Consider the following 12,555-nt stretch of genomic DNA (forward strand, 5'->3'; position numbering starts at 1 on the left):
CACAGCTGGGAGAGCACAAGAAAACAGAGCTTAGACAAGTCAGTAGGCAACAGTGCTAAGCCCACTGGCATATTATGCCAGTAAATAAAAATAAATCAAAGGTATTATACTTAATTTTCTTGTCTTTTATTCAAAAGCAAAGCAGAACAGCATGTTACGGACACTCAGCAGTGTAAAGACTCTATGCAGTCCTGTACTTAGCAGCAATAACTAATCTGGCTAGGTAATTTCATTTATTTTCTGTTACAAGATGGTCAATTTGTCACTAAACACTTCAAACTTACTTACTGAATATTATCATATTTATCTCTCTCAAGTTTTTCAAGCGCAAAACAGGACAAGCACTTTAACTAAGCCTAGTGTTGTCCAACAGAGGGCAATGGTACACAATCCATATAATCCATATTATTTCCTCTCCCTGACAAGGCCTCAATTTCAACAGAGAAGCTATGGCACAGTTGGAGAACTGTCTGGACACCAGACAGTGCCATTATCAGCGTGTCCACATATACACTGGAGCAGAAGCAGAACTCAAATGCCATAAAAACTTTACAGCTTGAGCTAAAGAAGATGGTATAGGAGGTATTCCTACAACCCTATTTAATGAGGGCCATAGAAATACAAGCTAATTATTCCTGACCTCAACCCCATGGGGTGGACAGACGTCATTATCCCGCTGCACAAATGGAAGAAAACATGACAATGAGAGAACATGTGCATTGCCCAGGGCTGTTGGGACAATGGCAACACTGGACCTCAACTCAGGCATTCCTGGCTCTTGCCTTCACCTATAATCCACTGACTATTTATAGCAGCAATGCACACTTCACAACCAGCACAATCATATTCTTACAGCTCAGCAAACAAATAGCCAGGAAGCTCCAAATCCTTTGAAGAAACAATCTAGTAATTCGTGACACTGATCGAGTTATGGCCCAATCTGCCAGACAAACTTCAACAAATTCTGAAAGAATGGGAAGCTTTGGAGTTGTTTACTTATAGTAACCACAGCTGAGTGAACAGAGATGAACCTCAAAGGGCAGTAGAAGGAGTAGTTTAAAAAGCCAGAATAAAAGGGGAGTGTGCATTTGCTTATCACAATGAAAGCACCGAGTCACCACTCTGGCCTCACTTGAAGTCTATAATAAAGCAAACAAAACTCATCCAAATAAACAAAATCAGAAGATTCTGTTACATCATGAGTTTCCTCACGAGCCACTGATAAATCATCACTGGCAATGTCTTCAGTCTGATGTCTGTTACTAAGGAGCACATGTTGGTTTTGTATCTGTCTCAACAGTGATGCAAAATAGACACTCAGCTGCTACCCAGGTGCTCAGCTGTGCCACTAAAGGAAAAAGAATGGCACAGCCATATTCAAAGGCATCAGAGTTTCTTCCACTAACCTATGGAAAAGGTGACACACATGAAAAATTATGTCATTGTAGATGGTGTAAGAGTTTCTCTTGTGACTCCTTGAAAACTGCTGTAATATGAAGTCGCATGATTAACTTACAAATGAGTGAGCAAAACTTGACCAACTTGCCCCTTTCTCAACAAAGTGGAGTTAACAATTAACCTCTGCTTCCAAACAGGTGGCATAACAATAAATGTAGACAAAATCAGTGTGCTGGCAAAGCATTTTTATAAACAAAAAGCTCAAAGAAAAAAAATCTGTTATAATGAGTTAGCGATGCTAATTCCTGGAAATAGAAATCTTCTGGAAAAAGAAGAAAAGACAACAAATACTTGAACAGAAAACAGCACACCCACTTCTAATGAATCTTCCTTAAAAGCACAGCAGTAAGGAACAGTCTTAGGATAACTACCAAACATACAGTAAGTTTATATGAATACCTGTCCACAAATTTCAGCACTGTAGATATGATATAAAATACCAGCCATTTCCACGCAAGATACTAAGGCACAGCATCTGGGGGAAAGAGAAGGAAGTTGGCATAATTAAAATAGATTATATGCACAGACAAAAATCATGCAGACTTGGGTGTTTGCAGCTTTCTTGACATGCAGGCCCAAGTTATCATCCAGTATCAAAGAGGATAATGACAGTATTATATAGCTGTTTATTTGAATTTCATTTCTAACAGTAAATATAATACAGGGAAAAAGGCAAACACATTGGATCTGTCCTCCCTAATTGCTCATCCAGGCCTCTTCTTTCCTATGGCTACAGGTCATGGCTATCTGCCCTAAATCAAATATCAAAGCACCAAGAGAAAATTTCCCTAGGGAAAAAACCTTCAGCCTTTGCATTTATGTGTGTCCTCTCTATATCATACACACCTTTTTTTCCTAGTGCAATAACTGAAGAATAGCTTCTGTCAGAGTTCAGATGAAAGGGAGCTCGAGGGAACTCCCTGAGTCCTGCACCAATGACTTTTATTCTTGTAGTGTACTTTTTGAGCTTTATCTGAATTAAGGGTCGGTACAGCAAGTGTTACCCCCCTGGGCACAATGCCCACATTCAGGGGAGCTAAAGTAATGGAGAAATTACTCAGGAAGTTAAACTCACATGGACAATCCCACCAGGCGTTCCCTTAAAAGTGTGAAGAGTTCTAATTCCACATCTGTAGAATATCAAGACTGAGAATGGAAAATATCTATGGCATGGTTGGGCTCTTGTGAAGTGGAATATATGAGATGGTTAGGAGTTTTGTTTTGTGCCATTAGTCCTGGAATGTTTCTAAACTAAATGAATCTGTGAAGAAAGAATTAAAAGCAGTAAGACTGAGAGGAAATACAGCAGGTTTCAGGAGTGATGTATTCCTTCTATTTTAAAATATGTCTTCTTGCAGAGATGGAACTATGGATCAAAATTTGGTCTTTGAATCTTCATGTTGAAGAGTTATGTATTTGAGTTCATATTTATTTGGATGCAGTAAATTACTTTTTATAAAAAAAAAATTTAAGGGGCAGACTAATGATGGTGTAATCCAGCAAGGATTACTTCCAAGGTTGTTGCTCCTACTTGGTAAAGAATAGTATCCAATCTATTGTACACCTTCCAAATATACTGTAAAATACACACTTACTGTGGCAACCTGCTCCTTGAGGGATCTCATCTGCATGATTCCAATAACAGCTAAAGGAAAGAAATGGAAGAAATGCCAAGAATTAATCACAAACTGAGAAATTATCCCTAAAACAACTGCACAGTAGTATAGGAGCTGTTCTCTACACTGTGCAAAAACTACTACAACATTTTGCACTTCAAAGGGTCAAACTGAAAGGTGTATTTGGGGGTATAATGTAGTAACACTTCTTCAGTTGTGATGTGTTGCAGTTTTGAAGTTAATACTTGCTTAATCTAATGATACAGTATTCAATCTCATGTAATCAGGTTAGGCACCAACAAGCAGAGCCTTTTAAATGGGTTTGGGAACAGTGTTCAAACTTTTCAAATGTAAGGTCATGACACATCTTGATGACACTGCAACAAATAAATGGTACTTCTAATTCAGTACTTTTATGCTAACTCAGAAAAAGAACATCTGCTCAACTGCAGGCTTTCTGCATTTCAACCATGAAGTATTCCAATTAACTTCAATGTTAATGGGATCACCAGGAAATTCCCAGACACTGGAGAAGTCACAAAGCAGAACAACAACATCATCAGTGCCATTTAGTGAAAATTCACCAAAGATGGTTGGTAATTAACAGTGACAAGACAGAAACTCTTAAGCTTCTTTGAAAACGAAAACATCAAACAGGAAACTAGTTCAGCCAGACCATAATTTCAGAAATGAGGTTTACATCTCATGACTCATTATTGGGAAAAAAACCCACAAAATCAATAGATCCCACATCTTCTCTGCTAATACTGAGTCTGCCTATGCAAAAAAACCTTGGGAAGAACCCTCGCAAATGTCAAAGGCAGACTTTGAGCTTTAGACGTGTCACCTTACTAATAAATAATCATTCTGCTACTTTAATAATCTCTGAAAGCTTTTAAAACACATCCAGATGTCCCTGCTTCACAAGCCATTCACTGACACTCAATGCCTGGAATGTCAGCAAATATTACAGGGTTGCAAGAGGAATATCACTTGCTTTGGTCACATGATTGTCAGCTGAAGATGACCAGCAAGTTTATTTACATGTCTTCTTAATTTCTGCTACCTTCACTATGTAAGGATTTCATCTCTCAGCACAGAATTGAAGGTCAGCAGAAGAGTTTGATTCTTAAGTACTTAATTGTCTGAATGAAATGGACCCATTTTGACCTAAAACTTCTGGTCTTTTTTGTACTGTATACTCATTTTCAAAAATACATGTGTTCTTCCATAAGACCAATGCAAATTCATCTCTCTTCAGAGGCCAAATAAGAAACTCATTTTCCACGTAAAACTAATCCTGAATTCATTTCTTACAAATACTTGAAAAGAAAACTCAGTATGTCCTGAGGGTGAATTTTCCTCAGATCTCTTCACTGGAGAAAACTGACCTCCTGATAGAGGATCTGTTCTCTAAGGATCATCTGCAACCAGCCTTTAACTTGCTCTCTCAGTCTTCACATGTCCTGAATAAAGAGAAACAGAGAGTTACCGAAAAATGTTGGTCCAAGTTTGTGGTTTGGTGACCAGCAATCTCTGTGTCAAAAGTCCTTTTGCCCAGTATCACATTGTGAAGCCTAAAAATAACCTGGCCTCTATATTTACACTGTTGGATAAGGTAAGTCCCTAAATTCATGTTCAAAACATGTAAATAAAAATTACTTACTTTTCAGAAGTGCTGAGACCTGAAAACAGTAAACAGCACAAATGCCCATCATGTCTTAAAATCAGCCTCTTGATCTGCAGCCTGAACGTGGTGTTGGATGTGTAATTTTAGATGTCTAGGTTTTAAATGCTTCCTAAAAACAGTCTCAATAAAGCTGGTGACAAACTAAAACAGGAATTTAGAGGCCTGCTGGTTTTTCCCAGTCATATAGGTTCTTTCTGCTTTTCCAGCCCAAGAGTTTTCAGCTGTAGGCATGACCAAACAGGCAGTGGGATTCACTGGTACATTTAGGACTCAGCTGCAGGTCCCCCTGCAATGGGTGTACATGGCTTCCATGGACATTCAAACGAGCTGGGCATGTGCTACAGGGGAAATCTTATTTGGCAGGTGACACCACCACACAGCATTGCAATGCACTGAGTGCACAGACAAATCCTGCTTTCATCCTTCTGCAGCAGCAAAGCCCCATTAGCTGACACTCCCTTCCCTGAACCAATCATGGACATATCCTTGTTGTCATTTAAATATGTTCCTGTGCAGGAAGGGCAGCACAGGGTAATTTATTTTCACAGAAAGAGACGAGCAGCTATAATGATTAATGGGAACATAATTTCCCATAACACAGGGGTACTAAAAAGAGAAAGAAATGTGGGACAAGTTATGTAATGTGTACTAACTGAAATATGCTGCATGTCTCTGAAAGGAGACACGATCCTGCTCTCTCTGGAGTGAACAAGAGCTTTGCCACTGAGGGAAACCTCAGTGTTTTAAATCACAGCTCTAGTTCCCCTAATTTATTCTAATTTACGGTGCAATATTCTTGTGAGCAGCACCAGGGATAAGCTGAGGAAGAAGAATTAAAAACTACTACACCCAACAGCAGAATATTCACTGCATGACATATTCCCACCTCACAAAGAACAGTATCATCCCTGTTGACACTTAGGCCTAAAACTTGGGGACCCCAAGAGCTGCCTTGCCCAAAATGCCCACGGACAGAGCAAGGTTAACACAGTGGCCCTGCGTCAGGACTGAAGGGTCACCCAGACTTTGAGACATTAGTCTGAATCACTTACAAATAGCAACTGTACCCAGAGGAACAAGTGTCTTGGAAAGAAACCACTGTTACCTAGGATGACACTTCTCCTGGAACCGTGCTGAAGTTTCCAGGACAGGCTCCCTTCAATTCAAGGCATTATAAGGCATGCTCACAATGTTTTTCCTCAGGGCAGCAGGAGTATCGCAGCATTTCTTGTGATAATAATTTCTTCTTCCCATTTTTCTTGTCAAACAGAATTAGGTGCCTGGTCATAGGCACTTATGTACGTGCCTGCATCAAGAAACAGGATGTTTAGCTCAGGTCTAATGGTCACCTCCCAGGCCAGAGGAGGCAGAACTGAACCCACAGCTTAACCTTCTGCATCTCACAAGTTAACTCTGACATCACTGGCAACAAGCAACAACAGTACAAAAAAATTTAGTCTACTAGCCATAAAATTAAATTATGTGGCACAGGCTGAAATTCTGTAAGTAAATCCGTGGGGTTTTTTTTTCACATAAAAAGTATTTTTTTAGGTTAGATATTTCCATTACAGAAGGCATAACAAACAACTTCCACAACTCAAAAAGTCCACAAGTCCTACAGATCTACTGACAACACAGAGCATTCCCTTGGTAAGATGCCCAGCTGGCCCTTAACCAGTACAACAGTAGAAAATATTTAGAAAATCTACTTAGAAAGTACATTTGAAAAATATGTCAGCTATTGAAATAGTTTAATTAAATTATTCACTATTAAATTAAATTATTAAATTAAATCTATGGAGTTAATTTTACCCACTTTGTCCTACTGTGCTTGGACATGTTTTAAGGGAAAAGAATATCTGATCAAAAAAATAACAGGAACTTCCAGTAGCAGCTACATTAGTTATCATCAATTCTTCTGGTAAAACATTTGACAATATAAATCAGATTTATATTTAAGCTGTGTGCTTGTGATATGGCATACCAGGTGGCTGTGAAGCTGCAAGACTGTACCACGGTCTGGTTTCCATATTTCTAGTGTTGGGAAGAATTCAGATGAGGATTAATCATAAAACAGATGGAAGAGACTTTTTTATAAGGGAAAAAAAATTGTTACTGTCCACAGAGGGGAAAATAGACAAATGTTTTTTCAGTTAGAGGTTATAATAAAGTGGATGCTGATACAGGGCCTTGCAAAAGAAGTAATTAGAAGTTATGCTAGATTGTATTCTTCATGTAGACAAAAGAATCTGCCTGGAACATGAATAAACTAAAAGATCTCTGGATACAATTATAATTTATATAAAGTTCGTTGTTATAGAAGAGGGCATGTTCTCTTTTCTGGGAGAATTCATTTGACTTAAAAAAATATAAATAAAAAATACACTTGAATAAGTTTGCACCCCAGAAAGTTTATCAGCTGGGGGAAAGAATTAGAGCCAGTGATAAATGAAGCCTGAGATTCTAAAGGAATATTGACATTTTTTTCCACTGAAGTACTACACAGAAGTCCCAGGCAAGATGATGAACTGTACAGAGTACCAAACAAAGGAAGAAGAAATACTGAAAACATGCTTGGTTTATATTTTTGTTTTGGGAAAAAGCGTTTAAACTAACAGAAACACGCCAGCAATAAAAGTTACTGTGTTACCCTTCTGCAGAGCACTCCTTAATACCTTTTAATACAAGGGTATTTTCCTGCCAATTTTTCCCTATGAAAACACTTGGCCACCATTCCTTGTTGGTTTTGTTTTTTCATTGACTATTTCCTGCCAACACAGTTCCTGTGAGTGCACACCACAGCGTTCCCACTTAGCCACAACTCCAGCTCAGCCTCTCTGCCTTTACACTCAGGTGACGTTCTCAGCTTGGCAGATTTATTTCATTTAAATACGATTAAATTTAAAGACTTCTTTCATTTAAAATTATTTCAACCTGAAAAGCTATACAAACCATACTTAAAAAACACAGGCTTGATGTTGTTTATGCTTGGATGTAGGAAAAATAGTCCAGATGCTCTTCTTTCTGTTCAAACTTGTTTATAGCTCTAGAAACCTTTATTTTGTCCTGCAGTCCACTTTTCTGCTGAAGGGCTCTTGAACTTGTGCTTCAACTAGTGGAGTTGCTCTGGAGCTGTAACCCCCAGCAGTCACTAGACCAAACACATAAAATTGAACAGGTGTTTATTGGTAGGATCAGGAGCTTATTTTTCTTTAGACCACAAATTATTTCCCCCTGATTATTCTCAGCTTTGTTTAAAAGTGTTTACCATTTTCAGGCTGATTTTTAAGTGGTGGAATTTTGCTCTCTTCTTTGTTTATTTTTAAGAGTTCACACTGCCCTGACTTAAAAACAAACATATGAGCTGCAGACCGCATATAAAGGAACTCGCCCTGCTCACAACAAAAGTCTCGTTGTCTTCTTGGAGTTCATTTCAAACCACCAAATTTATAGAAGTTAGATCAACCAGATCCTTGCAGAATGACTTCTGCCAGAATCACAAGCCAAGCTTGTAGCTGCCTTACCAGAGACAAAAGAATTCAATGGATATGAAGAAGGCAAATACTTTTGCTCTGAGTCGGGGCTGACAAAGTGCAGGAAAGCAGAGCCAGGCCAGCAATGCTGTTAAAATGTCAGGATTTAGTCTCAAGTTTCAAAGTTGGGAGTTTTTTTTCAAATTCTAGCTCCTGCATTCACAAGAATCTGAGCTTTCCAACAGCTTCTTTCCAGAAAATTGAAAAGATGTCTGAAGAGCAGTCAGACAAAAATTATTATATATTTTCCCCGCAATGCAGTTAAAAATATACATTATTTATAAACTGTTGTCCAGAAGATGGATCTTCATTCTGAATGGTTGGATTTGTCAATACAAAGTTAGAAAAATAAGTATAGAATTAATCTGCTGATCTGATAGTATCAATGGAGCTCATAAAAACAAGATACACATTGAGGATCTTCATCTTCAAATACTTTAAAAATATACTACATACTTTACTTTTAAGAAATGTATTTTGGACTACAATTTCTCCCTTCACCTTCAAAAACAAAAGCTCCAAGATACTCTGCCAATTTGATGTTTGGCACTCTTCAGCAAACAGAAGAAGTTCAACAACTTGGCAGAAGAGTCAGTCTTTCCTTTGAACTGCCTTTTCTTTGGGAACGCTTCCTTTTAAAATCACAGTAGCAGCAGCAAAAGCTAACAAAAGAAAATTCTCAGATATCTGAACCCTTTAGAGAAGGTACCTACATAGATTCATTAGATATGGAGAAAGAGGTTAGAACTAAATGAAGGATCAAAAGGACTTATTTCCAAACAAACATCAACCCGCCAAAGAGATGTGCATGCCATGCAATATTTAAGAAGCAAGGATGCTCTCTTTTTGAGCCACTCATGCAGACACACCCCATGTTTGTGACACTATGTCAAGCTGTAATGTTGTTACAAGCAGGGAGAAGACTTGTATCCTTTTCATGAAAGAAAAAAACACCCAAATAATATGTCAAGCTCACAGTGCACTGGACCACCCACAGAAATGAATGAGGTTTTAACCAGACCATCAGAACATGCACATGATAAATTAAAGCTCCCTGGCCTCAGCTTGTGGCCTCGGCCCTTGGGATTAAACCAGGCTCTCAGCTTTATGTTTTCTGAAAACGAGTATTTCAACTGGAAATAAAGCATGAAAGTGTCAGCCAACACTTTACACTCCCCCCATATCTGTTGTTCTTGTAGCCCAAATTACAACCATGCCCACACTTCCACAGCACCCCAGGCCTGCTGAGGCAATTGTCCCATTCTCAGGGAGGAGCAGGGGTGGCATTGTGCCTCCAGGGAAAAACGAAGCTCTGCTCCATCACCACCTCTGCACAGAAAATGTATTTCTAATATGCCTGTCCTGAATTCAGAAGGGTCCCACAGCACAGAAAAAGTGGTGCTGAAGAAATGCTCCTTGCTCCTTGTGCCTATTATTATGGATTATTTAACTGCAGCCAAACACAGACCACGGTCTCCAATGAGTTGTACCCATCAAACCATGAATTTCAATGAAGCGAAGTATTATTTAACAACTAAGATAATTAAGTCAGCCTGTGAGTCTGTGAACAAGGGAAACATTTACCTGTCATCCTCCTTTAGGTCTTTTTTATGTTTCAGGCAAGGAAGTTAAAACAGGAGGGCTATTTTTGGTGGGTTTTGATTTTTGGGTTTTTTTTTTTGCAATCTTTCTGTGCAAATTGTTTGTAGGTCTGATGTGGCAAATGTAAATCCCACAAAATAAACCATCCCATTTGCTTTAAACAAACTTGAGGATAATGAAAATACTAAATCACAGAATGTCTTCCTACGGATCCCAGAAAAGAAAACTATATATATCTTTGGATCCCAAACAAAATGACAATAGTAACAATATTTTGAAAAGTCTATCAAACACATATACATTATCGAACACATTATGTCAATACCTCAAATATAATGACCTCTTGCCAGTCTGTCCAATGTAGCTACAGAGAAATTACCAACCCAGCAGTTAATTGAAATCATAATATTTAATTTTTTATCTGAAAACAATAATGATTTCTTTTGCCTAAGCAAAACTTAAAATTGGACATATTAAAAAACCCTGGTTTTTTTCCGCATTTTCCATAGGCAGGGAAGTATATTCCAGATAATGCTACAATTTCTTTTTTTCATTCAAACAAATTTGAATTTAGAACTGCCTCTGACAGAATGCAGGACATATTTCAAGAAAATTTATAATAAACTTTACAATAACAGGACTTAGTCTCATTTGCAACACATGTAGGAGGTTTAGGTTCAGACTTTAGGCAAAACCAAGATTATAGGTACACTTACATCTATGGGGGCCAGTTTCATGTAAAAAAGCAACTGTTAGCAGCTTATCTCTACCTAAAGGATTGGTTTAATTTTAAAAAGCAACTGTAGGGAATTTATCTCTACCTAATTTATTCTTTGGCTCCAGTCAGGTATTTCTCAGTATGTAATACCTGTAAATAATTACCTGAAGCTAAGATGGACACAGAACACAGGAACATCAGTTACATCATTAACTGAACAGTGACTTCGCTATTATGTAGTAATCACAACTCCCTTTTTTACAAACAGACCTATATAATCCCTGTGAACCTCTAGATTTCGCTCATATTGTGAGTGAAATCCAAGGTATAAAATTAAGCATATATGGTAGTCACAGTCTCAGATGAATTTAAGCACCTGCTTCAATTAAAGAGAAGAGAGGAGAGGAGAGAAGAGAAGGGGAGGGGAGGTGAGGCGAGGCAAGGCAAGGCAAAGGACATAAAAAGAAAGAAAATGAGGGATAAATAGTTCAGTCTTTTTCCACTTGCCAGCCTGGACATCCTTTCTGGTCAGTTATGCAATTCAGAAGAAGCAGTGTGGTGGGAAAGATCCCACAAGGTGCTGGAAAAGGCCAGACCAAAAGGAAAAGACTTGGTTAAACAAAACTGACCTAAAGGAAGGAGACAGGTCAATGTTGTCCTTGTTCAAAGCCTGACTTACTCATCCTAGTTTGCCACCAGTTAAACAATTATTCTCATTGAAATGCAAGGTTTGATTTTTTGATGGTTCAACCAAGAAGGTGCCCATGATTTTTGGTACTGTTGAAAGTGTCTGATCCAAGCACAAAAACTAGAAAAGAATTACCAATGAGTAACAGTAGCAGGTAAATTCTGATGGTGAGGATTAGAATGACCATTTCTTTGGGGCAGAGATGGCCAAGGATCTCAGAAATATGTTTAGCAAAGCTAAGCCTGGGAACAGAAAGCTTGAGGGAAAAATAATGCAATTTGTTGGTTGGACAGACACACTTTCAGGACATTGCATCAGGCACACACATTTTATTTGTCTCAGAGAGCTTCTTGCTTGAAAAGTTACGCACACTGTGTTGGTGTATTTTATTACTCTCCAGATGCCATTTGCAGTCAGAATTCCTTACTCCTGTCATATCAGGGTAGAAGCAATTTTCTGATCAATCCTCCAAGCCAAATAAGACCATCATTTTCCACAATAAAACAGAACTTTCTAGAACAAACTCAAATCCAAATTGGAAATACAAAAACTTCACCTGGCTTTTACTGCCTATAATTCATCTTGCTGCATTCACACAGGAAGGTAAGGGGGGGGGGAATGTTTCCTTCTGCTACTGTTTTATTCTGTCCAAACCTGGTCACTGTCATGAAATATCTGTGCTCTACATATCACACATTTCCTTGATAAACTGATACAACACTACTCTGGAATGTTGAATATTACTAAGCTTCAAATTACTGCAGGTTTCTGTCCCCATTTTACAAAGAATATTAAGGGATTTTGAGTAACAGTTTGCAAGGCCTGTGCTTGTTGAGCAATTACTCCCTAGCACATGTAACACTGAAAAAAATCTCATTTCTTTTCCAGAACAGACTCTGTAGATCAGCCATCTGCCACTGACTTTAGCCATCAGCTCCTACTGAAGCACGGTTTCATCTTTCACTAAAGGATTAGCCCATGCCATTCTCATCTGATATAGTCTTGTCCATCCATATATTTAAAGCCTTAATTTAAATGTCTCTTTCCTGCTTGTAACACAGAGATTTTTATTCTCAGAGATGATGAGGAGATGAGGAGAATGATCTGTACAAGTACAAGGGGAGCATTCCACCAAATCTACCAATAAGCTCTGAAAGGGATAGAAACTCTCTTTGTTGTGGGTGCAGTTGAATCTTTTCTGTTCTCTTCTTTTGCCAGGAAGATATGAGTGGCTGGAGTGTTTGATTCTA

General features: G+C 38.4%; 1 long non-coding RNA gene across 1 annotated transcript in view; it reads right to left on the bottom strand.

The window, feature by feature from the left end:
* The window catches only part of LOC113970683, a 91,111-nt gene that overhangs the window by 72,308 nt on the left and 6,248 nt on the right, over positions 1-12,555 (bottom strand). Inside the window, exons 2-3 of the long non-coding RNA XR_003535275.1 lie at positions 4,466-4,540; positions 3,054-3,103 (exon numbers count right to left, since the gene is read on the bottom strand). This is a non-coding gene — a long non-coding RNA (uncharacterized LOC113970683). The remainder of the gene's footprint in view (positions 1-3,053; positions 3,104-4,465; positions 4,541-12,555) is intronic.

The sequence above is a fragment of the Neopelma chrysocephalum genome, unplaced genomic scaffold (genome assembly GCF_003984885.1).
Source record: "Neopelma chrysocephalum unplaced genomic scaffold, ASM398488v2 Primary Assembly neopelma1_78, whole genome shotgun sequence".
Classification (NCBI taxonomy): Eukaryota; Metazoa; Chordata; class Aves; order Passeriformes; family Pipridae; genus Neopelma; species Neopelma chrysocephalum.